General features: G+C 43.8%; 1 long non-coding RNA gene across 6 annotated transcripts; it reads left to right on the top strand.

Annotated features, from left to right (window-relative positions):
* Window positions 1-13,650: 13,650 nt before the first annotated feature.
* On the top strand, window positions 13,651-24,711 carry LOC137859833 (uncharacterized). 6 transcript variants are annotated; one of them, XR_011098589.1, is made up of 5 exons: window positions 13,651-13,872; window positions 17,227-17,342; window positions 19,782-19,986; window positions 21,214-21,376; window positions 22,542-24,711. It is a non-coding gene; the product is annotated as an uncharacterized lncRNA (long non-coding RNA). The 6 variants fall into 6 exon arrangements; XR_011098591.1 differs by lacking the exon at window positions 21,214-21,376 and having other exon boundaries at window positions 13,652-13,872; XR_011098588.1 differs by lacking the exons at window positions 21,214-21,376; window positions 22,542-24,711 and adding an exon at window positions 21,730-22,376 and having other exon boundaries at window positions 13,652-13,872; window positions 19,782-19,954.
* The last annotated feature ends 1,744 nt before the right edge of the window (window positions 24,712-26,455 follow it).

Here is a 26,455-nt window from a genome sequence, read left to right as displayed (position 1 = left end):
TTTCATCTGGTTTCTTCTCTCAAGCAGTGCCCATCACTCAAGAATTCTTTTAGCACCACCTGCCATTCACCTGCAGTGTCCATTTTATAATATCCCCTATTGGAAAAATCTAGATGGGGCATTTTTTCCCTTCTCCATCTGCCTCCAGCTCAGAGAGACTCAGGGTGAAGGAGGCTGGTAGCTTTGTATTTCCTTACTTCATGAAGGATGGTGGGTTACACATACTCCAGTAGAGCAAGATGGCAGGTTAAGCCTCTTCCAGTGACGAGAACAAGTAATGACAGAGATGTGGGGGCATTAAAACAAATAAATGTGTCTGTACCCATGGAGCACTCTGAGGTCCTACGAGGACTCTCAGTAATTGTGTTGTAGGAGAAATTCTGAGAAGAAAAAAAAAAAAAAAGGAAAAAGAAACCACATTTGTTTTGTCACGAAGAGCACAGGTTTTAAATCTCTGGGTTGAAAGTATTTATTATCTAAATCTATCTTGTATAGTTGCTTTATGATGATTTCTCCAGGCAGCACAAAATCAATCTCCAAATCCTCCCTCAATACCCCACACCTGCCTCCGGTAACTCACACTGTGTGAGAAAGGCTTGCTAGAGATGACCCCATTACACTGCCCCATTGCTAGCAGCACTGTTCTCCATTTCTTTCCATCCACCCCAAAATTGTCCCACCTTTGCAGCTTTCCTGGAGCAGAATTAGTACCTATTTATTTCAGAGTTGAAGAAATAGGTATCTCCAGGATACTGATAGTAACCAGAAAAATAAACATGACATCCTTCAGAATGAGCTGAACCGAAAGTGCCCGGCAACATCAAAGTATGGTTTTAACAAGAATGTTACGTTTTAGTCTGAGAACACAAGAGGGAATAGGGCTGAATTAGAAAATTATCAATCACCAGATTTTCCTTTTGAGGTCAGCAGTGAGATATTCCATCATCATCTTTCCATTAGAGACAGAAAGTCACATGTTTAACCTGGCGAGAACCACGGCTTAGTTTGAACTGTACTTTGATTGAAGATTTCTTTTGAAGATCCACTACTTTATTTGAGAGTATCAGATAGAATAAATAAGAAGAGCATCAGTACAGACCATGAGCTGAAAGATAAATGTCATAGGATGTGTTCAGAGCATAGTATGAAATTCAGATCAGTGGTACAGATTTGAAACAGCACTATAGAGATTGTAAGGATTTAGAAATGAATGTCGAAACGGACTTGGTACATGGCAGAGGAGGGATAAGAGATTAAAAATGATTTAGAAAAATTCTTGCTTCAGTCCAGTTTATTAACACATATTTAAGGTAAAAATAGGTCCTTATCATTGTCCAGGCTAATGTCATACAGAAAAACAGCAACAGAATTTCATGCCCTGTTCTTGCATTGTGTCCACGATTTCTGGTGAATGCATTTTATATTTATGCTTTTAGTTATCTGTAAGGAAGCTATTCACTCTTGATTTACAGTGTGTTCCTGAAAAATACTCTTCTGTATCCTTTGACAATGATCAGTGGTTTTTGGCCCTGACTATTAATTTAGATTCTGCTAGAGGTCAAGTGGTCTCTGGGGAGGGAGTCTGGAGATGTGTGTGGCTACTTGCGGGGAAGGATCTTTCTCCAGCTTCTTCTTCCTGCCCACACGACTCATCTGTTCTTCCTGGGCATCTTCTGTGTTTTTGAACAGGCTTCCAAGGCTGGGATTTCAGTTCAAAATCATGGCCAGCATTCATTAAGAGCATGATGTGAAATAATTCCTGCATTACTAGTGTGGGCTTTAGCTGGCTGTGCTATAACTTCTTATCATCTTGAAGCTGATTTTAAAGCACAGCCAAAATAAGAATTTTCCGAATTGTTAATCATAAATATTCATATTGCAGCCTCTGTTCAGCAATACTGATCAGATCTGTAACAATGGGATGAATAATAAGAGCTACTAATCATTGTAAGCCTGTGGCTTTGTCTTTTAACAAAGAGAGCGGTATGTATTAGTCTGCTCATGAACACAATTAATTACATCAGTCGTCATTTCCTTTCCGTGCACAGCTGCTGGCACTACCAGCGGAGGAAGGGGTGAGAGAGCTGTGCGAGTGCACCAACACGGATGATTAATGTCACTGTCAGGGCAGGCAGAGGAGAGCTTCTCTCTTATCTTCTGCTGCAGGACCAGCAGACAGAGCTCAAAATAATGATGTGCCTCTGTTACTTTAAAACACGTATTAATAACAGTATGTTTAATTAAGCAAATTCTTGAGATGTAGAAGGAGAAATCCTTTTCTGTGTTTTAACATGGTTCAGTATTGTGCAAAAAAATACCTGAGAGCTGAAGTTTGATGTCAAATAGTTTGCTTTTCACACGTTTTCCATTTGGAGGACAGTCAGTGATCATGCAACCAGCACCTGCGTGGGAGCTCCCACGGCCGTATGCACCTCAAGCCTTCCCGGCACACACCGCTTCAGAAAGCAAAGCACCCTGAGAAGCAGCAGGTGGGTTACCAGCCACTGTTATCAAAGAAAATAAACAGAAATCAAAATCTATAGATGTCCTGCATGAATACAATGCTCAAGCTCAGGTTAGCTGAATCTGATGGAGGCAGCAGGTAAAGCACACAGGGATAGGTACTGGCTTCTGACAGCCGGGTTAATATTAATTCTCATTTATAAGAATCAGAAGCAGCAGGCGAAGGAAGACAATTCTTCAACAAAAGCACACTAGTCTTCCTCGTTTTTGGGGAAATCAGGACCTGGTGGGACACACACCCACAAACTAAAAGGAACAGCACCCAAAACCCCCAAATGTGCTGTTATATCTTGCCACATCCATAGTCCCTCTAACTCCCAAATACTTCAGAGACCTATTTCCAATATTTAATTATTTCCAAGGAGTGGTCCCTGGTAACGGTGGCTTTGTATGGAGAGTGACATTGTGGCATTTTTATGGAGCAGTGTTTCAGGAGAGCGGCCTCAGGCCCAGAAGGGGAAGGAGCAATAGCCACAGCTGGGAGCCGCCAGCTCCTGCAGCACCTGGGGACCCTTCCTTCGAGCCAGCACCTGGAACCAGCTCGAGAGGCTCCCCAGAGGGTTCCCTCAAGACCAGAAGGACATCCAGGAAGTTTAATTTTTATAGATCCACTCCCCCTCCCCATTAAAATAGGTTAAAAGGCCTAATTGGTTTCCCTTGAAGAGAAATGAGCTCTGGCTGGTTACTAAGCAACTGGCGGCAATTTGCCTTTTCCTTTCTATTCAGGAAAACTAGATCCAAACTTTACCAGAGGACTTTCAATTCATGTTTATATTCATCATAAAAAGGCTCTCTGATACTGTTTTGTTAGCCTTAAAAAGCAACACACACACACACACCCCGCTGAATTGTCTCTTAATGACCAAATATATCACAGACAATTCCCACAGCACGGTGCGCATGGAGAGGCAGGTAGGGTGGACATTGGCTTCTCATGAAAAAATAGCAGGTGTCCTGCTGAACAGAAATTGTAATTAAACCCCGTTTTGTCCAGTCCTTCAGCCCCCGGGCAGAGCAGGATGCCCAGGAGGGCAGGGAGGAGCAGGAAGGGCTTGATCGCAATCTCTGTTTTGCTGCACAAGTAGCATCACATCTTCTAATTGATCTTCCAAACGAAGGAGGGTAACTACTGACTGCTGCATCAGCACATGCACCATCTGGGCAACAATGGGTGCTGGCGCTTGGAAGAACCAGAGCTCAGAAAGTTTCACCGTGCTACTGTTCGGGGACTGACAGCAGTAAGGAGATGTGGTTACAGGATTCACCGGCTCAGCACATTTCCTGGAGCAACTCGGTAGTTTTAGAGGCTGTTTCTACTGAATATTGACAGTGCAGAAGAGACCAATGGTCACCCTTGAGTGCGGCTCTCCAGCAGCTGTATTCTGCTGGACAGGCCTTTCTGGTGGCATTGACACGCTGGTGCTGTGCTTGTGCATCCCATGGACGTGCAGATGGTGCTGCAGCACCCATTTCATCCTCTGATGGTGAATTCCAATTAACATCAGCATATCCCTTGATGACTTGATGATCTTATGGGTCTTTTCCAACCTATAGAATTATAAGCTGCCTGTAATTAGGTTACCATGTCCTTTTTTCTGTTACTTCCTGAGCCACCTAATGCTGGTCTTTGCACCAGCCGCCCTCCTGGCTCAGTTCTCTGTCCCCAGCACTTTCTTCCCCCACACCTCCAGCCCTGGCAGGCAGAGCTAGAGCCCAAAGCCTGCAGAAAGCAAATTGCTAAAAGCTTGCAGTTGATCCAAGACAACTGAGATATTTTGGCACTCTGTTTTACAGGGTCTCCATGGGGAAGTAAAATTGGAGGTGTGCTGCAGTCAGGATCTGCAAGGGCCATTTCCCGTGCCCAGCTGCAGCAGATTCAATATGGTGCACGCTCTGCTATAACAAACCGCAGAGTAAGGAACAGCAGGAAAACAGCTGCAGTCATCTTTAATGGACTTGTCCATAACACTAAACCTTTCCAACAAAACTTTATTACCATTTCTAAATTGTCTGCTCGTGGTTTGTTTAAAATGGGTAAACAATAAACTGTCTGTGTGCAGAGATAAAAGCTTCTAACATTCGCAAAAGCTCATTCAAAACATTCGAACATCTCAACCATAGAACAGTTATTAAAAAATGGAGAGGGGAGAAAAGCCCAGATACATGTTTGGTGTAAAACATCGGCCAGGCTCACCAGCAGTGACCCGTGGGGTTGGTGTGTCCAGGCAGGGCTGAGGAGCAGGGCTTGCTAAGAGCTTACTTATTTCTGTGTCTCATCTAGAAAACCGAAGAGCTGGCAGAACCTCAGCCTCTGCAGTTGGAGGTGAGTGTTTTGCACCCTTGTGGTACCCACCCCTGCCTCGCAGCCTTCCTGTGCCCCCATGGCATGTGTCTTGGTGTAGGGCTGTGGCCAGGCTGGTGCTGGGGGCTCCATGCCACCAGTACAGGATGCACAGGGACAAACTCGTGCTACTCGTGCCTTGGCCCCAAATGTAAGATCAAATCACGACTGTGCTTTATTTAGCAGTCTGGAAGCTACCATTAGCTTTGCTTTAAAAGATGAACTCTGATGAGAAGAGTGCCAGATGCTTAGCTGGTAGCAGGACATCTGCAACAGCGTGAGCAGCGAGTCCTGCGCTGAGCTCCAGAACTGGCCCTGTGCTGCTGGGGGAAGCAAAGCTGCTTCACTGGACAGCGAACGTGAGTATATCTCCACCACTAAATGGCTCTGCATGCAATTTGCATTATGCCAGACATTATTAGAATGGCATTATGTTCTTCAGCTGGCACAAATTAACACTTCAATATCCTTATATGACATTTGTAAAGCACCATTGCTGTATCTGCCCCATCCCCACACCACTGATACTCCTTCCTGGATGGTTTTGGAGGAGGAATAGAAACTCTGTGATACACGAAAGAAATAGTGATGGTTGTAATCGAGCAGCACCATAATGTGAGGCTTCTTTTATTAATAAAAATATTAAAATTGTATACAGTAATAGTGGTGACAGGCAGGTGAAAAACTGCTGAGGAGAATGAAGCAGTAGAGGAATGAAAGCTTTATTTCTTGGAGCACCGATCACTGTGACACTGAAATATGTAATACTGTGTGTTTGATGTGAGGAGCCACGATGCTAGGGCTGCAGATGGCTTCATCTGAAGTTAATGCAGGTTCCTTGAAGCAGCCGATGGGTGAACTCCGCCTGTCAGGGCGCAAGGTGCCCAGCGTGCTCGTGGGGAGCCACCAGCCAGGTGTGTGCTCAGCCCCCGGCTAACAACCCTTCTCATTCCCAGGGCTGTGCTGACCCGAGGCTCTGACCAAAGCTGTGTGCAGCAGCATGCAGCGAGGGTCCCCGAGGAGCAGGATGCTGGCGGAGCTGCAGCTGGGCAGGCAGACCCCTGCCCGTGCTGACCCCAAGGCATCGGTCACTGGAGAGCCTGGGACACATGGTGCCTCCGGCTCTGGCATGAAATGGTGATGAGCTGAGTTCTCCTCATGTGATTTTTTAAACTCAGTGTTTTCATTCTCAGTCAGCTACCACCTTTCGCAGTTTAGTCTGCTTTTCCCCCCTTTGGTTGGTACTTCAATGCGATCCCATACAGCCCTTCAGGAGATGAAGAACTCCCTGGGGTTTCCGGGAACCTTTTTTTCCAACCTTCTGCTCAGCGTTTGGCAGGATTAAAAACATCCAATACCTTTGAAACCAACAGGAGGTTTCTGCAGGTTTCAGTTGGGCTTGGAATAAGCCTTTTCTCTGTTATCTGGAGGCAAACCAGAAAGGCTGGGGCCTTTTGCAGGTCCCTGCAGCTCGGCTGGCGTGCGGGCAGGGGGCATCTCGCAGGGCGCTGCGTGCCTTGGCTGCAGCACTGAGCCCAGCTCCTGTGTCAGGTGAGGCTGGGAATGCTTGTTGCTTATCACTGCAACATGCAAATTAATTCGCTAAAATGTATTTGAAAATATTTCTTTTTGGAATGTAACAATTTTGAAAGTTTTTTTTTTCCTTTGACTGTGCTTTATTCAACTTTATACTGAAATACGTGGTCAGATGCAGGCATGCGGCTGTGCACATTGATATTTTTCTGAGAATATCTTGCACCTGACAGTTGTACTGCCATATAGAGGATTTGCATAATAATGAATTTATTCCTCAGGAGTGTGCCACAGATCAGAGCAGATGAACACTAACTGGATCTGGAAATTCAGAAAGATGAACTTTCTCCATACAGTCTCATTTTAATCTTCAGAAGTAAAAACGCCCTGCAGGACAGAATTCCTTTGGTCTTGGAATGCAAAACCGAAAGGCTTTATTTACCAAAAACAGAGAAACAATGCAGTGATGTGGAAAGAAAGCCACCAAATGCTCGTATACTTTTGGAAATACATACATCTGGAGAATATCACAGAATTAACCTTTGGAAGATTTCCAGCAGCTGTTCCTGATGCCCTCATGCTCAACCCAGTGCTGAGCACTGTAGAGTGAATTGAAGTTATTGAGATAGTCATCAGTTTTTGAGAGCTCCTCTTGCTATTTTCCAGCTATTAACTTCTTTATTCGCACTGATTTCATCTAAGCTTAAGTCACTTCAAAATCAGACAGTGAAAGACAGTTTTCCCTCCAGTTTACAAACAAATTTTATCACGCTGCAAGAAATCAAGGTACCCCAAATAGGATCTTGATAGAATATGGACAATCTGCATATTTATTTAAGATCCTTTACACAAAGATTATGAAGCTGTAAAGCTATAAGGAGGTCTGAACATAGCTAAAGGAAAAAAAAAAAAAAATATATATATATATATATATATATAAAACACTGTTTATCTGATGTACATTTTGTTAGCTGAAAAAATTGGTTGGCATCACAAAAAAAAGTATGAAATGTTACATGCCTCCAGTCCTGGAATGAAATGTTAAAACTGTTTTCTTTTTCCCCCTTCCCCCTTCTTTTCTTCTTGTTACTTGATGACTTTGTTCCTACTCAGCTGTGTTTTTTTATGTCTCATCCACAGCTCTCTAGTTTCCTTTTGATGTGGTGCTCTAGAAGCCTTCTACAGATGTCAGGTTCTTGAAAGAGAAAAATTTTTACTTTCTGAAGGACATGCTCTGTTTGCAAAAGACACGGTTCCTAAAGTATTGAGAAACTCAAGTGACTGCTTCATCTCTTGCAAGACTCTTTAAAAAAAACTATTTATCTATAGATGAAAAGGAACTTCTAGGCCGTTCACTGGCTTCACGCTTACTCTTTTCCCTACTTATTAAGCTGATCTGCTGTATAAAAACTTCTGAAACATATTTTATAATCAGGAAGAGATGATACAATATGGTTCAAAATAACTTTCAGGGAACCATCATAGAAATGCAAGCTCTGCTTTTGTACACCTCGGAAATCATCCACTGGTGTCCGTGAGAGTATTCGAAGGGCTTCAGCAGGCTTTGGACTGGGGAACAAGGGGACAGGGGGATAAAATTGGGCCATGCACCAGAGAGGAGCTTGAGAGAATGAGGTGTAGAAGGAAACAAGAAGCATGGCAGTATAAAAGTGATTGTTTGTGAGAAAAAGTTATCGTTCTTGCTTGTTATTGGGAATGGCGCATGCCTGCTAAATGGCAGACTGTGTCTGTGGAGGCGGCGGGGCACCGCCAGGAACCCTCTTTGTGTCTGAGCCAATATTTTCAGCAATTCTTCCCCATCATTCCTTCCCACATCCCGTGCTCTTTTCACTGAAGTCTTCCCAACACCCTTTCACCTGCTGCAGAGGGGAGGGCAGGCGGCGTGGCTGTGCACAAAGCACCCCGGCCGTGCTGCGTGCGCTGCCGCAGATCCTCGGGGGGCTCTGCCCCGCGGTCTGTCACCTGCCTTTGTCCCAGAACAAAAGCCAGGGCCTCTTACAGGGGCTAAGACTCGATCTGTCGGGTTTTAGAGGCCAGAAAAAGATACAACAAGTTCATAAAATGAATGTAGGGATAAAGCAATAAATACTTTTGCCTCCCTTCCAGGTCTCTTAATCTGCCATTAGAAGAGCTCACTGCCTTGTTTCTGGATTTACCATTGCAGGAAGAAAGCAATTAATGTGACACACAAGAGACTGCAAGAAAACAAAGACATCATTTTCCAAAATAGCATTCCACAGGTTTTGTGTGTACCATGTGTAATAACAGCTCCAAATGCCATGCTGTTTGCTGTGAAGCTTACTGAATAAAACTGATTTTCTCACACGTTTCTCACACTCCTTTATTTGTAAATTAGCATCTTGATATGCATCTTCTGATATCTGTAAGCTACTTTTGTATTTTTTACCAATGTTTCCCAAAGCTTTAACATCAGTATTAATTAGACCCATGTCTTATACTTCAGTTGATCCTCATAATATGACATTTATTGCGTCTCTTTCTCCTAAATTCTAGAAAAATATCCCATCATTGTTTTATTTCAGAGTTTCAGAAGTAGGTTGCAGTACGGAGGTATGAATGTATATACAGTTATAGCTATTTTGGGAAGGGGGAGCTGTAATGTCACCAGAGCTGTCAGGAATGCGCTAGAGCTGTTTGCCAGACATTTATTATTTTGTATGGAAACTTATATTTTCTTTGATATCACACTCTGTTGCCATTTTCTGCTGATAAAAAAAAAAAAAAAAAAAAAAAAAAACTCCCATTTTTTGCTGCATCTCTACTGAGTCTCTGCTAAAGATTTTTATTAAATTGCCTTATTCAAATTATAACCACGTGGCATTTCCAATTAAGAGTGTCTTAACTTGTGTGAAAATGAGCTTTAGATACCTAGATGTAAGTGTCTGATAAAAAGCTTTTTTGGAAACAGCTATGAAATTGGCACAGATAATCCCCAAATATTTTCATTGTGACTCAGACTTTGTAATTAGACTAGTTTTCAGACTTTTTTTTGTGTCATTTGTATCAAGACTATTTTATATACTGTCTTTACTATCTGTTATAGTAAGAACGGTTCTTGTGTCATGAAAGAGCACTGCTGGAAATGGGATCTCCCTTTTTGGATAACAAACCATGGCTTCAGATTGAATAAATCCACTAACTCACGTGCATCTACTAATAGGGTAGAGGACTATGATTTTTAGCCATGAATAAGGCAGATTGGCTGTTGCTCTGTGAGCCTGCAGGGAAATGTTCCTCTTTGGGAGCCAGTGGCAGGTGGTGTGGATGAAGGTAAAACATTCAGACCCCCTGGGAAAGGAAAACTGGGATGGCCAGCTCGAGGCACGGCAACCTTCCTCATCCACAATTTATAATCGTCAATTTATAATTGGCTCGAGTCTGACTTACATATAAATATATAAATGACTTAGTTATAAATATATACATGACTATATCTATATAATGACATATATAAATATATAAATATATACATATATAAATATATAAATATATAAATAAATATATAAATATACTTTGCAAGATCTTCCACAGGTTCTCCCTCTCTTCCAAATAGTAGGAAACAGCTGTTTGGTGGGGCCAGCCTGGTGCCATGCCTGAGCATTGTCTGGCAGGGCACGGTGTCCTCAGTGCTGGGTGTTGTTTTGCAGGGGGGACAGGAGGAGTTCGGGTCTGTCACAGCAGGATATAAACCAACTCCGCACCAAGAAGTGTACAGACTGCGTGTCAGTGCACTGGAGAATTAAAAAATAATTCAGTGATTTTAAATTGTATGGAAATGAAAAACACGATTTTCAAAAGCACTTAAGAACTGAATTCCCAAGGACATCTGGGCAGTAGTTTGCTGATGTGCTTAAATTTGTCTAAACCTCAGCTCCAGTTTCTCTACCAATTTTGCATTAAGTCACTGGTGATTTAGGAGCATTCATTTAATTTTCAAAGACCATTTGGGACTCTTGGGTTTTCTGGGGGGGGCGATTCACACCTTCTGACTGCAGAAACCCACTTCTCCGTTTGAGTTTCACATCTGCTGAGACAGTTTTAGTGTTAGGATGCCGTCCCTTGCACATAAATATGCATGAGACAGATGAGCGTGGAGCTGTGCCAGCCAAGGAGCTGCCTTACACATCTATATCGCCTGCACGGCGCTCCTGCCTGAGATGTTTAATGGAGCTGTCCAGAAATGTTTCTGTGCAAAACACTTTTTTTTTTTTTCTTTTTTTCAGGAGTGTTATTTGTTGAGACTGAAACTCTTCCTCAGAAATGTACCGAATCTCCTGGAAATTCCCCAGGAGGAAGGAGGAAAGCCGCACTCACCCAGAGGGCTGGGACAAGCACAGGAACACATCCCAGAGGCTCAGGTCTGCCTTTAGGTCTGGTCTGGAATCAGAGCATCTCCCCCATCCCTGGAATACCCCAATACCCCTGGAATGCCACCGACGCTCACAAACAAGTCAATGGCACTTATCTATTGAAGCCCAGAGGGACTCAAAGGTGTTTTAGGATAAAATTCAATGCTTACAGGGTAATATTTGGGTGCGGGAGGGATTTTTCAATAGAGCGTGGGGTTAAAATAAATCATTTGTCTTCAGAATTGCCAGTCTGATTTCTCCTAACAGACATTAAGCTCATCCTGCGGTACCAGGCATTCGGCACGGTTGCCCAGGCGCTTCTGAGGATGTTCTGTTTCAAAGACTTTGTAGTGTTGCTCAAAGTCTTTGTAGTGTTGCTCACATACACGCAATTGGGTAGCTTGCCTGTAGACGCAAGCATACTTCTGGGCAGTGGATGTGGGGAGAAAATAGAATTGTTTCAGCTCAATGGGATGCCAATTTTCCCATTTCTTTTTCAGAGATGAAATCTCCCTTAATAACCATGCAAATGTGATCCAGAAGATGGTGAGAGGGAAGGGGAGCTGCTTCCATATTCACAGAGTCCAAACCATATATCCTGTCTAACAGGCAGAAGAAGCAGCCTTGGACCTTTTAAACACTTGAATTTATTGACTGACAGCCTCCTAAACAGCCTGAGGTTTAATTTGGTAGCTGTCAGGCAGTACAACTCAATTCTTCAGCGTTTATCATAAACACAAGCTGGCAACTTGTCAGAAGTTACAGATCTCTTTTTTTACTTAATTTTTTTGGGTGTAGAAGTTGCAGACTCCGTCACACCAGTGCCACCCCAGCACAGTCACGGGTCCGGACACGGAGGCCTTTGCTCTGACCCACAGGCACTGCTCCTCCTCGCTTGGGGCTGGGACTGGGGGGAGAGACTTTAAAGGAAGAGCAAACCCCAAATAAGTGCATCTCAAGGGCTGTGCTGGCTGCGATCCACGTGGGTCAGTGTGCAGACGTGGTGGTGGGCAAGGTGGCCGTGGTGCCCCTGGGTTTTTGGTGGCACGTCGTGGACACTGCCAAACCCCGCGCAGCTGCACCCCGCTCAGTGGTCTGGAAGGACCTGCTTCAGGACGAGAGAAATCTGCTTACCTTTTGGCTTCGGCTTCTTCCCATCTGTTCGGCTAATCTCTTTGAACCTGCTAAGCAGGGCCAGGGAGGGCTTTTGGCTTTTGTTTCGTCAGGCGGGGATGGTTTGATAGACACCGAGACACTTCAGCCGCAGCAAAAATCAGGAGTGTTCATGGGAAAATAGTTTTGACAGGTCTCATTCAGTAAAACCTTCAAGTTCCAATTAAGTAGCCCACCAGTGCTAATTCATAACCCCAGCCCACAGCTGCTGGTGAGCCTGTGCTCGCTGCCAGCAGTGGGGGAAGGCGTGGGGATGGGCAGGGGTTTGGGCAGAGGGCCCCACACACGCTCTCGTTGCCATCCTTGGGCTTCTGGGCAGCGCTGGGGTGCCAAAAATACTTATTTCAGTCGGCCACATCTGTTGTTGTCAGCCAAGCAACGGTGTTTTTATGATCTACTACACCATTACACCTCCACAGCAGCGGCACTACGCATTTACTAGGGCAGTAAAATCCCTGAATGTTGGCTACGGTCGGCGCTGGCCTGGCAGAGTGGAGCGCTGCAGGCCCCTGGTGCACTTCTGCTGACCTGGGACAAATTGGATACCTGAGGGGCTGTGTGAGTCTGGGGCTGGCTTCCCTCCTAGCAGCTAACAGCTGAGGGATAGGGATGGTCTGACAGGCTAAGATGCCTTTTATTTTATAAAGTCTCCTTATAAGCATCGTTCAGATAAAACCTCTTCAGCTACCAATGATGGTCTGTACCTGTCTGATAGCATTTCATTGCCAACAGGTTTTGTGCAATGCTTTCCCAGCTCCCAAAGGTCTCCTATAAACACGCAATCAGGATCGCTTTGGAGGAAAGCCCAAGTCATCGAGCCCAGCACATCCTGCCAAAGGACGTCACCCAGAGGTGGCAGGGGGCAGAGCGAGAGGCGCCTACTGCTGGCTCTGCCCATGGCCTGGGACATTGCCCTTGACCGAGCCCCCATCTTCTGAGCAGCCAGCCTTAGGTGAAAGGGCACGACCAGAAAGCTGTGTGCATCGCAGAAAATGGTGATTTTCCTTGCAGTGAATATGCTCGTGTGCTGGTAGCTGTACTCTGCTACAGCCAGTCCCATAAATCCTATCTCCAAACTAACGCGACCCAGTAGAATACCAGTGCCTTGCTTACAATCTCTGCCCGAGAGCTAAATTTTTCATGTGAAAATGCATAAAATTCATAAAGCACATAAAGTGCTCTGCACCAGTTTTTATGGGGATGTTCACTGTCATTTACCAAAGGATAACAATAGTAAATCCATAAGGGGGGGAGTTTAGTAAGTTTGCCGTGGAACATAAATTACCTAGTTGTTTAGGTAATTACCTAAATTAACTACGCAATTCACATTACTTTGCATAAATTATGTGCTCTGGCCTAATGAATAAAGGAGGTTTATTTCTGATAAATGCCTTTGCCTGATCTTCATTGATCCACCTGGCACCGCTCCCTGCACCTCGCTGCGGCTGATCCGTAGCCATGGGCTGGTGCTGGCCACAAGCAGGCCCTGCCATCGGGTTCACCCCTCTGCCTTCAGCATCAGCGTGTCCTGGAGGCCTGTTCTGTGACTTGAGGGATGTCCTCCTTGTGCTGGGTGGGTGCACAGCAGGTGCTTTGCATTCTCCCTGTTCATCATCTGATTAACACCGCTAATTGCATCAGCATCTTCCCAGCCTCCAGCCTGCAGCCTTGCATAAAGCAACTGCTTCCTGGGTGCTGCTGGCTTCATGCTGGATGTCAGGCAGCACTGGGGCTTCTTAGCTACCAACCAAGTTGATGTGGGCAGGCTGAGAAGCAGGACAGAGGGATTTGTGTGGTGCTGTGAGCAGGGAAGGTGCTGGCTGCTTTAGCAGCTGGCTTGTTTGCAAGCACGAGCACGGCCAGGTGCAGTTTGCACTGAGGGGGTGGCTTTGCATTCAGGGAGCATTACAGGTAGGTTCACGTGGTGTTTAGCAAGAAGTCTGCTGCCAGTGCAGCTGGTGGGGCAGAGGGAAGAGCCCTCTGGTTAAGGGAAAGGCACAGATAAATTATTTGCTTGTGCTTCAGTTTGTCTCTGACTGTGCTCAGCACAGCAGACTTGTCTATAGGTTTAATATTTGTTTGTATTTAAAGGTGTGTGCATAACAGCATACATGCAAATATAAAAAACATTTGTTTTGAAGGCAGAGCATATTAGTCAGAGAAAAAATAAATCTTGGCCCTTAAGTAGCTTCATTTTCATTAGCTGTTATTCGCAAGTCCCCTGGCAAGATGGAGAGGTGACTTTTTTAATATATATATATAATGCTATATATATATTATGCATATATCATACAGTTTTGGTACTTATCAACACTTTAACACAATCAACTTGTCTGCCAATACCTAAAGGGGGCCTACAGGAAAGCTGGGTATGGACTCTTTCTCAGGGAGTGTGGTGATGAGTCAAGGGGTTATGATTTTAAACTAAAGAAAGTACATTTAGATTAGGTGTTAGAAAAAAAAATACCTCTCCTCAGAAGGTGGTGAGATCCTGAGTATCACCCAGGCTGCCCCAGGAGCTGCGGGTGCCCCATCCCTGGCAGTGCCCAAGGCCAGGCTGGGCTCCTGGCTGCCTGCACACAGCAGTGCCTGGACCTGCCCCCTTAGCAGGGGTGCCTCACCTGGCTACACGGTGCTTGGGGAAAAAATAACTCGGGCCCCCAGCACCGAGTTGCTGCCTTTGGGGCTGGGGCTCCCGTCCTTTGCAGCTGCAGTGGTGGAAGGGCTGGAGACGTGCTGGAGGTCTCGCTAGGCTGATGCACGGTGATGGAGAGAGCAGCCGAGCTGGCAGCAACACAAAGCTTCCATGTTTTCAGCATTCACTTTCCTTAAAGTGGCTGTAATGCTGCTTGTTTGCCCATAAAGAGCATGGGGGAAATTAAATTTTGGAAGGTGTAATGGATATGCCTGCAGACAGGATGTAAAAGATTGCAGTGCCGTTTGCATATTGTCCGTCTGAGCCTGCCCTTGGTAAATTATGTTATTTTCATTTTCTCTTATTATAACTGCAACTTTATCCTGGCTCATGTCTTCATCTGTCAGTCGGCATCTCCGATGGCCAAGGATAATTCATTTTAACTGCAGCTGCTCCTCGCGCTGTGGTGCTGTGACTCACGGGTTTGTGTTGTAATTCAGGACACATTCCACCCAAAAGACGGCATTTTGGGTGCTGTTCCTCTAGCGCGGTGCGATGGAAGTTACAGCTCCTGTTTTCTTTCATAACAAGTTCATCCCTGGTCAGAGGAGATCAAGCTGAAATATAAAGCCTGTAATTATCAATAATGCAGTTGGAAGTAAACCAAAATCCACTCTCCATTAGTGTCATATGTTTAAAGCATTTTTTTGGCTAGATAAGGCAATTCCTTAAAGAGTAATATCACAGATATGATAAATATGATAATTTATTTTTGGCCTGGCAATTTTGTTATCTGTGTACACAAGTACCTCCTTGGCTGATTGCTCCAAGTATTAAAGGGAATAAAACCTGGCGTCAGGCACCAGAGCAACTGTGAAATGGGGCCAGATTTCTCATATGTATGTATATATATGCATGTATATATATATTTATTATATATTTACACACATTTGAAATGGCATCACGGTGAAAACATGCTGAAAAGACTGGAAGCTTCTATAATCTCAGTTTATTATTGGGACAGTACAATGAAGTTGACAGGTAAACAGGCATTACCCAGAGAGATTTTTCCAAAACTTTCCAGCACTGCAGCTTTCCCATCAGAATAAAAAAAAAATCTAAGTGGGAGAGAAGTTTTTTTTGTTTTGTTTTGTTTTTTGTTTTTTTGTTTTTTTCCCCAGCTGTGCCTCTGTTGGGCCTTGGCTCAGAATCCTTGGGGTGTGACATCCCTGTGTGCTGGCAGGGAGCACCCCGAGCCTTTTTACCCCACCTGGTGCAGGGTCAAGCAATGTCCCTGCCAGGGGAGGCAAGAGCAGGATCTGTGCCTCATTGAGGAGGTGCCCCCAGCATCTCCCTGGCACTGCCACAGTTACTGCTTTCAGGGCTGTCCCTAACGCTTTACATTCCGTCCACTTGAAGGACCATATTTCAGTTTTATCCAGACTACTAATAAGGGGTTTAAGCGTGCTGCCTGTATAAAATACCATCATTTTTCTTCCTTCACCAAGCAGTGATGCCAGACCTTAATGGAGAGTTGTAACTGGGTTTCTTTCGCTCTCGTTTAAAAAGCAGCTTACGTCGAAGCTGAGAGATGTAAAAGCCTGACATCGGATTGCGTTCATTGATCATGTCCCTCGTTTCATTAGGCGATCGTGGCTTTTATGTCCTGTGGCTTGTATCGCTTTTATTTTGCAGAAATCATTTGGAAAGTAAGCAGAGAAATGCCTTTGTGTCCAGCGATGCCGGCGTTTGCCTGTTTGTTGCATCTCCTTCCGCATCTCTCGGGGCTCGTGGCAATATAGGCATGGGGTGTACGGTGACTTCTAATGCACAGAAATGGTCGCTAGTCTGAGGAAAAATATTTTGCTATTCAGGAGAAACAGACAATGAGAAGATGGGGAGCACAGAAGTTACATACATACATACCTGTATCCCTTTCTGCATATTACCTGGTACACAGCCCTGATTTGACTAGATTTCTGGTTTCCACCCTCTAAATCTTAACTTTACTTCTCACATAGGTCCTTGCACGAGGCAATCAGCAGTTGTGCTTGTGATTTAGGGACGGCCATCCTCTCGCTGGAGGAGAGGTTTCCTGGGCTGGGCAATGGGAAGCCCTCATGGGACAGCCAAACCATGGACTCGGGGACTTCACTTTTTTTTCCCCAAAAAAATGTTCTCCTCACAACTAGGTTAATTAGTCCAGGAGCTACAACTTCTTCCACTGGGTTGTGTGCCTTCATTGCAGCATGCATGTAGCTATATGTCCGGATTATTTTGACACCCATTACCACTGGGCAGAGGATGGGAAATCTGCCCTGTGCTGCCAGGCCCCAGGGAACACCAGCACATCACGGCCGTGCCCCTGTCCCCCTGTCCTGGTGCGGTGCTACTGGAGGTCCCAGGGGTGCTGTGCTCCCTGCAGAGCCATGCGGGCATTGCAGGAGGCTCTAGGGCTGCAGTGCTCTTCTCGGCTGTCCATAGCCCCTTCCTCTTGGAAGCTGGGACTTTGATACAAGAATTATTGCAATAGGAAGCTGTGGGTATGCCTACAGGTGTGCTGTAAGCTGCACAACTGCTGTCACTTGCAGCAGCTGAATGGTGCATCAAAATCCTTGTTCTTCCTGCAGGATGTCCTCTGAGGCACTCCATGCCGGTTCCTCACTCCCTTTTTGCCTTTGGGAAGCACAGCAATGCCATGAAACCCCAGCTGTGATGCCTCTAGCACGACTTCTAACTTCACTGGGTAAGTTTTCTCTAAATATAAGCTAGTACATGCTTAAGAGATCTGGTTTTTAAAGACATTGGTTTGGACCTTGGTTTTGGTGGGTTTCTTGCTTTACTCTGAAATCTCTCGGTGTTGACACAAAATTGCCTTTTTTTTTTTTTTTTTTTTTTGAGACAAATGCGTATTATGGTATATCTCTGTACTTATAAAAAGGATTAGAAAGTAGATTATGAAATAATGAACATTTTTATGAAAAAACAATATTACTTTTCTGGACCAATTTCTTTTTTGTCTTAAAGTTCAATTTTTTTCTATTGCATATTAAAGATAATGGTAAGATACTAATAGAAAGTATTTTATATCTCAGTGTCTAAGTACAAAAATCAATCTCTAGAAGGAGCTAAGAAGTAAACAGCTTTCTGGAGGAGCCAAGAGTATGTGCCAGAGCAAGTGATCCTGCTCAAAATATACTGGGAATAAACATTTCCATAAAAACTCCCAGAAACTAAACCACAAGTGTCAATAACACCTAATATACCCAACACACTGATAACTGCTGTGTTAAGTCTAGATATAACACAATGAGAATCTGGATAAATAATTGTTTAATATAACTTTTTCCTATTTTAAAAGCCAAAGCTTCAGCTGTGGCTTCTAAATAGCGAGGGCGGTGTGCTGGGCTGTCACGTTCCAGAGCGATGGACGTGATGGGGGATTTAGGGCTCCGGAATCTGCAAATGCTTCCTCTGTGGGACTTCTTGGCAGCACAGCAATATATCACCTCTTCCTATAAGTCTGTCTTCTGCAATCTCTAAACAAGTAAAATACGTTTTTTACTCCCATATCCAAGTCCCTAAATAACCTGAAAACTCATTTAACCACCACACTAATAAAATGTAATTCTAAGGGATAAGGGGGAGAAAAAAAGAGAGAGAAAGCAAGCTGCTGGAGCAGCTTTTTATCAAATCCCGACAGTTTGACAAAAACAAAGCATTTTGGGGGGTAGGCTCTTAGATTTTTGGCCAGATTCCCCTAAAACAAATCAGAGCTCTGAAGAGAACCCGTGCGTTGTATTTTGGCTCAGGCAGCCTCTGAAGTTGCAGATCACCTAGTGTAATCCTCTGCTCAGAGGGCTGACTTCAAGGATATATCATGTTTTTCAGGACCCTGTCCAAATGGCCTTTGAAAATCTCCAAAAATGCTGAGTTTGCACAACCCTTCGGGGTAACCTCCTCCAGTATTTCTGTCATTGTAAGGAGGGAGTTTTCCTTATGTCTATTTGGAATTCACCATTTTGCAGCTTTTGACTCTCTTGTCCTCTTTTTGAATTTTTCATCATTTTTATTTTGTGGTGAAACATGTTTGGTTTCATTAATTATGTTTCATATACAGATTTTCTTATTTGGAAAAAAAAAAAGCTCCTGCACAAACCAGAGGAGTCATGTTCAAAAGCAAATACAGAGGCTGCTTGTGCTCAGATCCATCCAATTGGTCTTTCGGGGTCTCAGTGGACTTCTGCCCGAGCAGCAGGGTCTGTTCTGGTGAATGTGACTGTAAGAGGAGTTCAGGGATCATAAAATGGTATCAGAACATGCGTATAAAATAATAATTCATAATAAACTTATTAAGATTCCTTCATATAAAATCCCATTTACATCCTTTATTTTCTATTGGGAAATTAAGGATTTCTACTAGTAAAATTTTTTATTCTTGGGAGATGTAGCTTTTGCAGCCTCCTGCTTTCAGCATCTCTGTAGCAGGCCAAAGAACAGGGCAGAGTAAGAGTTGGCCATATTCTCAGATCAAAAACCATCACCAGCTGAAATCCCCCCGGTGGTGCCTCCTGCTATTCCCCTAGCCCAGGTATGCTGACATGGGGCAAAGAAGTTCTTACTCTGACACAGATTTGAAAAGCAGAGCAGATGGATTTTTGTTTAGCATGGTTCCCATTGGAAGGGACTCTGGAGACCCTCTGGTCCAACTCGCTGCTGAGCAGGATCACCCAGAGCACATTGTCCAGGCAGGGTTTGAATATCTCCAAAGGACAAGACTCCACAGCCTTTCTGGGCAGCCTGTCCCCGTGCTCTGTCCCCCTCCCAGTGAAGAAGTACCCCCTCATATTCAGCTGGAGTCTCCTGTGCTTAACAAAATATTTTTGAGGAGCTAAACCTAAGCGAGCTCCACTGAAATCAAGGATTTAAGCCTATTTAAGCCATAAAGAGTTTGCATCTGAGCTTCAGGATGGAAAGGTTCAGTAATAGGTTATGACCAGAATACTTGAACCCTTTGGACTCGGTGGTAGCAAATAGTTAGGAATTTTTGTGTATATTAGGAGTTCTGGAAAAAATTCAAACTATTTTCCTGTGCTGTCAAGAGCCATCAGTAGATGTCAACATACAGTGCCAGAAGTACTATAAATTCCAGAGTAACAATATAAAGGCATTTTTTGTATCCTAGGTGACCACGATAATTTTCTTCTGCAAATACTGAAGAGCAATTCTTTGCCCCTGTGTCACCAGCTGTGCGGAGAAGCACTTAATACCTGTGCTGGCTGGATGGATGGTGAGCAGCCAGCACCCCGTGCTGAATGGTGCTCGGCAGGGAGCAGGGAGAGCACTGACCTCTGCAAGGTGATGTGCCTGTGCTTCACCAGGCAAAGCAGGTTCTCCTTCACCTTATTCCTATGTGTTAAAATATATATGTGCTGCCGATTTTTATGGAAATGTTTAAATTTGGCACTCTACTGCCAATACTCCCTGTTAGTTGAGTATGTTATTTCCAGATGGCACACGGGGTCTGGCATGGGGGTGTTGGTGGGAGAGTCGTTACAAGATGATGACATTACAAGAAGATGAGCTGGGCGCTGATTTAGGGTGGGGACATAAGCTGGAGCTCATCCTCCTGAGCCAGAGCTGCCTCACAAGCTGGCTCTGCTCTGCCGTTCTCAAGGATGGTGAAACGACGCTAGAAAACACAATCTGAAAACACAATTTTTAAGATGGGTCAACTGAGAACATTGGTCAACCACTGATTATGATGAAATTCTAGTTTCTTATCAGAAAAAAAAATCACTGCTGTAATTTTAATTTTTCATTAGCTATACTCTAAATGCAGATTCATAAACCAGTTCATTTAAGCCCAGCTGAGCTCTTCGTACTTTACAAGCTATTGTGGGCAGCAGACAATATGAAAAGGAATATTGAAAATATATAACTGTTTTGTTTCCTTCCTTATTCCTGAGCAAGCAAGAGCACATTTGTTGTCCTCCTCACATTCAGAGGAGAACACAAGTAAATTCAAATACTTTTAGGCTGTGTGATCGATGTATTTCATCTCACAGCTATGTGATCTGTCTTGTCACCATCTGGACAAAGATTTCCTTGTGGCTGCCTGGTTTCTCTCTCCCCTGTGGGACAGGGTCTGGGTGATCACCATCCCCTGCCTGGCATTTGAGGCTTGGGGCTGCCTTGCAGGGTTCCCATCCCACCCACCACCCAGGGGCAGGTGGCCCTTTGACTTTGGTTGGGTCAGTGTAGATAGCACAGAGGAGATAATGCCTCCTTAGGTTTATAGTCAGCAATTTTCCTACACAGGAGGATGAAAATGTCCTAGAAAAGGAATGCAGGCTTTCAAAGGTCATGGGGGATGACACAGTGCTGTCTGACAAGGCGAGAGAAGAAATATTGCCCAGGTGAGGCTATTTCTCAGCTCAGTTTTCTTTGGGTATCTATTACAGTGTTCCTCCAGGTTTAATTGCTGACAGTAATTAACTATGTAGGTGGCTGTCTTTAATCATCCCTTTTAATGAGTCAGCCCGCACTGCAAATGGTTGCTAGAGATAATGCTGTGCTTCTGTTTTCTCTCTGGTTATCATCTCGTCCACCCGAAGTTCCTGCAGCAGCAATTTGGTGCGACCCTTCCTTGCTCTCTCCTGCTGTGTGGAGCCACCCTATTTATTAACTTTCCCCAAAGTCCTCTTTAAGTCCTGATAATGTCTGCCAGAACTGGCAGGGGAGGCTCAAACACTGGGACGTGCTGCTGGTTTCCTACAGGTAAGCCGAGGAGCAGAGAGGACACGCTCATACAAGCAGATGGGATGGTTCAGTCCTGACAGCTGATAATGCTAATTGCTGTATCTTGGTGCTGGGCATTTGTGATGCTTCATCAAAGAGGATATCAGCTATGAAAATCCGAATTTGTCAGTCATCCAAAAAAATGGATTAACGAGAGAGAGAAGAGAAGACACAATGTTTTTTATAGCTAAAGAAACCCCAGATGAGGATTAGATAGGTTTAGATTTTTTTTTTATTTTTTTTATTTTTTTATTTTTTTATTTTTTTTACTTTTAGAACACAGTGAAAATTGTCTGTGGTTTGGTTTATGAGACTGTTTCTGCTGCTGACAGGGGCTTACACCTGTGTGACCTAAGCAGAGGGTCCCTCCCCAAAGCACTGATGCCAGGCCCCTCATGTTGGCTGTGCCTGGAGCCCTGCTCAGCACCCTCCAAGGAGCACACCGCAGAAGAGAGAGAAAATCATTCAAGGCAGTAATTAGTAGCTAGTAACATATTAAGTTACATTCTCACCTCTTTACTTTACAGAACTTTCATGAGAAATAATCAGCTGGTATACCTTGGCATGGTATGCCAGTGTCCTTAAAATAAAAATATTCTATAAAAACACACAAATGAAAGTAAAAGGATATATTCAGTACAAAGTACATTAAAAAAAAAAAAATAAGAAAGCTCAGAGCAAAATGCATCAGCCCTTCTGTTTTGCTGAGATACTAAGAAGCAGTCATATCATAAAATTAAGCCAAAAGCTGTTTTCATAACCTAGAGTACTAGGAAATTATTTTATTACAGTGTGCTTAATTCTGATAAATGATTGTCTATATCTCCTAAGATGACATGGAATGATGACATACTGTAAAACACAAAAAATACAGATATACAATCACATTTCTGGGGGTTGTCATAACATTTGTTCAGACAAAAGCAGTGTGGGGTTATAACATATCATACAGCTCATGGCACTTTGACATGTCTTGTTACTGTTCTTTTCTGTCATCTTTAAGCAGATCAAATAATACTCTTTCAAAGCAACTGGTATTCATTTAACCAGTATTTGGTCCTCATTAGATCTGACTTTGAGCAGAAATCATATTTCTGAGGGCCACATCTTGCACTTGAGTCTGATGTCAATTCATTATCTCCAGCTCAAAGCTTGAAAACTAATTCCCTGCCTTGGGAAGAGCTTGGAGACAGCCCGGCCACGATCAGCTGGTGGGGAAAACACTTCGAATTCATCTGCATCGTGGCTGCCTTCTTGGTGTTGCAGTTCTGACAAGCAGACCCTGCCGTTTGTTCCATCGTTATTTAATTAACACCGGCATTCCCAGCAGTTTGACAGGCTCCAAACTCATCTCATTGTGATCCTCCTGTTGTGTCTGAAAGATGAGCTGTTATCTTTCAGGAGAGCATGAACTGGGGCTAAATGATGCACTGAGATCCATCCGTGTCCGTTCCTCTCCTCTGGCCTCGCATCGCCTCCAGCCCCGATGTTCCTGGTGCCTGTGGATCCAGAGCAGAGCATAAAACGCACCTGAAGGAGGAGATCTGGCTTCCAGGTAAGACACCTCCATCAGCTCTAAAGACATTGGCATGTCAGTAAGAAAAAACCCCCAAACCCAACAATTTTCACAGTGCGTTGTGAGGGAAATGCTTTCCACAAGGAAAACAAGATGCACTTTCTCTTCAAACTTTTTCTTCCCCCCTCTGCAGTCACTGTGGCTGGAAATTCAGCTTTGCCAACAACTGTAAAACTTCTACCAACAACAAAAAGGTGATTACAAATGCTATAATAGTGCTTTCTATTGTGTTCTTCTAGAACACTTCTCCTGGAAAATGTGCTGGCCACACTATGGCAGCCAGGGCATGGTGTTACTTTGCTTAGCCAGGTTTTGGGGGTGGAATACAACCCCCCTCCAAATGCACATGGTTGCCGTATTTGAGGCTTCATTTTCATGTGTGAATATTGTTTTTTTGACTGAACTTTGTTATTATTTGATACCAAAATTGTTCTATGAAATTTCCTTTCAAAATACTCTTATATCCATGTAACGGGTGGTTAAGTTAAATGAAGAGCCCTCCACTGATGCTGTGCACTTGGTTACACCAAAGCACCCGTGTTGGGAACTGAAACAGATACCAGCACAATTTTGCTGTTTCCTGGCCAAATATCCCTTTGCTCTGCTCCATTTCAGCATAGCAGAAACAGAGTGACCGAGATTCATGATGCTGGGGAGGAGGGGAAACAACACGACCAGCAGCGAGGGCTAACGTGCTGTGTCTGAGCGGATTGTAGGCATTTATCTATGCACCACAGATGGGCCTGCCCATCCTGAGCACGCCTTTCTTTGATAAAAGCCTTCTTGGAGATAGAGAGAGATGTGTGATCTAATACACCATGTGTTGTTTTGCCTAATAGAAAACAGACTTTGCAAATGAGCTCCTGAGCACTTTAGCAGGGGGTAATTTTGCTCTCATATTTGCAATTTTCAGTTCAGGTGTGGAGAGCCACGAATCTCACAGTGATACTGACACTTAAGATCTGTGTGAAGGCCAATCTTTCTTTGAGCCTTATAGATCAAAGGAACATCTATATCAGTATAGTCCAATAGCATTGATTTCAGCATGGGGTTACCAATTATTGTTCAGAGCTCTGTTATCTCACTGCAGTCCTGCAGCCTTAGCAGAGAGTTAATGTTTCGTGGGACAACCTTTAACTAATATCCATGCCAAAAGTTAATTCCTACATGCAACCCCTGTTCCTTCGTAGAGTGCTTCTTGGGTTAATAAGACATTTATTGCTCCCAAGGATTCGGATACCCTGAGCACACTTTCACCTCTAACACCACGTATCAGCTGCTTGCACATACTGCTGCTGTATGAACAAGGCAAGAGCTCAGCTGTGCACAAGCTGCACCGCAGGGCAGCAGGAGAAATGACTGCTGTTATCCTATTACAAAGAAAAAGGAAAAGCAAGGAAACACGACCATGGCGTGCAAAGTTATGACCGAGGGCCTGATGAAGCATCAGACATACAAAGCTCAGCCTGCATAACTTGCAATGTGCCTGTGCTCTGCTTTTACTCGGTAACGAGGGGATGCTTTATTAGAGTCAGACACTGATGACTGTGCTGCTTGCAGCAGCAGCGTGCTGGCTGCTGGTGAAAACAGATGGTTTCTGCAGTACCGTTCCTGTAGTCTTTTCGCTTTGCTTGTTTCTCATCATCTTTTTATTTATTTATTTATTTTCAGGATTCACGTACATCCCTGTTCCCCAGCTGATCTCTCACTGCCCTGCTGGGAGAGAACAGTTCAGTCATTGGGGATCTTCCTGATCCCTTCTTCTTCTGACAGTTCCCTTCATCTTAAATCCCCATCTCTGCTCTTAAACGTCTCTGTGTGGAATTGTGCTGTTTGTTGAGGGGCTGGGAAGGCAGCCTGGATCCTCAAGTATGTCTTGAAGGCAAGACCATTGCTCACACTTTGAGTGACCTTGTAAAGCATGGCCCATCACAGTGGGGTTGAAAATACATGATAATGATCCCTTTTTGGTTTAGTAATGTTTTTAATGTTTAGTAATGTTTTAGTAAATGGCTCATGTTTCTCTAAAAAGTATAGTTCTTCCTACAGTGTCTACAAGAATTAGTAAAGCCAAGCCACATTTACTTCTTCCAGGTAGGCCTGTAGGACCCTTGCTGTTAGTGCTGTTCAGAGCAGACACAGATACTCTCTGCTATCTCAAAAGAAAACCTTTCAGCGTTTAATTATTACAGTGTAAGCTCAAATAATTTATTCATGGAAATATCAGCACAAAACAATGAATGGCAGACACGTCACCGTGTGCTGATTCACAGCCCTGCATTGCCTGTAGGGGATGAGCCTGCAATATTCTTCTGCAGGCGTTGTGTCTGTGCTGGGATCGTGAATGGAAGTGACTGGGAATTGTACCCCGGGGATCTGGTGTGGGTCTGTCAGCAGCGCATGAGCCACCTCCTGCTTTCTCACTTTTTTATTTCAGAAATATTGGTTTGCTGTGAAAATCCTGGGCTCTGTGGATAGTTTTTGTACTTTCAGCTGACCTCAGAAAAGAAAGCTGTAATTATACACATACTTCACTTAAATCAATAATGAATTACAATTCTGCAGGGCAGTTTAGTGAGACCGTTCACGTAAATAATGCTGCCAAGGCATGCCTTGTTAGTCAGTAAGTACAGCTGTGCAAGGAAAAGTTCAGGATTAAAGGTGTCTGGGCTGAAGTTCTGAGCTCAATGCTACGCATGTCGTGTGTGCAGAAGCTGGGAAAGGTGCCTGAACCTGAAACTGCCCATATGCACAATAATAAACATAATATAGCATGTGAATTATTATTACTGTGCACTTATGTATAATATGATCATGTAACTTGCATAAATACTTAATAAATTCTGCAAAGAAAAAAGTCTCTTAATTACTGAGATCAGGCAGGTGCCAAACATTTTAATCTGACCTGGACAAAGAATGCTGAAATTTTAAGAAGGCTTCATCTAAACATCAAAAGTTCGTGTTTCATGGATTCAGTTGTGTTGAATTTAAAATCACAAAAATGTGATTTTGCAGTTTCAATGATTGTGATACAAATTCATGTTTATATCTGTATAATATAAAACATCATAGAGCAAAATTACATGTTTTGCTTATGAATAAACCATAATAAAGCAGACCTTTATGACAACTTTTTGGAAGCTGCTTTAACTGTTAAAATGATCTCTTATCAATAATTGTACTTTCATTTAATGCAATGGGCCTGGAAGAGTTTTTCCCCTCCTGGCCAACCCAGGAGGTTCATCACAGCCAGGAGCTGCACTTGCACTTGCAAAATCATTCCTTGTGGCTATTTTTGGTCCACTTTGCATTTCTTTCAGCTTCATTTATTTAAATAGCAATATGTTGATTGCAGTTGTACAAGAGAAATAAAGAAAAACATCTTTATCTCATTATTAGGTCCATTTCTACACAAGGCTGGTGCAATGAAGAAGCATTCAAACGTTTCCTTTCTCAGCAGCAAGGGATAAAGATGGTGAAAA

This window comes from Anas acuta, chromosome 7 (genome assembly GCF_963932015.1).
Source record: "Anas acuta chromosome 7, bAnaAcu1.1, whole genome shotgun sequence".
Classification (NCBI taxonomy): domain Eukaryota; kingdom Metazoa; phylum Chordata; class Aves; order Anseriformes; family Anatidae; genus Anas; species Anas acuta.
The sequence above is the reverse complement of the archived record's forward strand: the minus strand, read 5'-3'. Positions and strand labels throughout refer to the sequence as shown.